This window comes from Acipenser ruthenus, chromosome 36, assembly GCF_902713425.1.
Source record: "Acipenser ruthenus chromosome 36, fAciRut3.2 maternal haplotype, whole genome shotgun sequence".
In the NCBI taxonomy this organism is placed as follows: domain Eukaryota; kingdom Metazoa; phylum Chordata; class Actinopteri; order Acipenseriformes; family Acipenseridae; genus Acipenser; species Acipenser ruthenus.
Window position 1 is genome coordinate 9,558,360 of NC_081224.1, and position 1,085 is coordinate 9,559,444.

The window sequence follows — 1,085 nt, forward strand, 5'->3', positions numbered from 1 at the left end:
TACGCACCATTACTATTGGTGAGGCCCAGCTGCTATTGCTTTTGCGTGCCAGGCCAGCCTCTAGGCTTTGCTCAATCTGGGAATCTGCATCTTGCTGCTTTCCTCTGGCCATGCGACGTGGTTGTTGCTTCACAGGTGGCCCCACCCCCGTCTGAATATCATGCTGCACAAGACTGGTGCGGCCCAAGTCTCCAGGTCCTGTGGAAAAGACATCAGTATATGCTTGGAGTAACTGAGCCAGCTCTAATTGTTCTGAGTCTTCTAATTCTTTAGAGCTCTCTGTAAACAGTGCATTCAAGTGGGCAGGTACGGCATAAGGTTTGTTCTGGCATTGCCGCTGAGCAGTACAAATGCTTGGCACTTCTGTGGACGTAACAGTGGACACCAAATCTGCTGGCTGCAACAAGCCTGCTACAGCTCCCCGCTTCACAGTGACGGCCACAGTTCCCGGGTTATATACTCTCACAGGGACTTTCCCTTGTGCATACCGTGTGTCAACCAAGACTCGGGCTACCAATACCCGGTGCTTCTCAACAAACCCCCTGGTGGGGCTCAAAACAGCTTGACCTGCGAACGGGCTGCGATAATGAACACTACCAGGCACAATGTATTCTCGTCCTGACTCAAGAACTGCTGTACGTGCAATGCGAACTACATGCACCCTGGGTTTGTGGTTTGGGTCAAAATAAGACACCATTTCGCCAAACAAGATGATTCTCTGCTCGCCAAAATCCAAACGTGCCTTAGACTGCTCCAAAAATGGGTGTCCTAATATTGCTTCAGTACTCTCCGCAACATCGGCAACCAAGAAATTGACACTTACTGACTGAGTTCCAACCTGAATAGGCAGGTTTACTTCCCCCAACACTAACACCTGGGCATGACTGATGCCTTGCAGGGATTTCACTCTTGACTGTTGAAGGGGAGGCTGTAAATCACTGGGTATGGTGTGGTAGTACTGGAGAGGCAGAATGTTTCTCCGTGCACCACTGTCTAAAAGAGCACGAACTTCCATGTCGTAAATCAGAACATGAATACACATTTCTGGCCCCTGTCCCTTAACTATGAGGACATTACCACTTGGC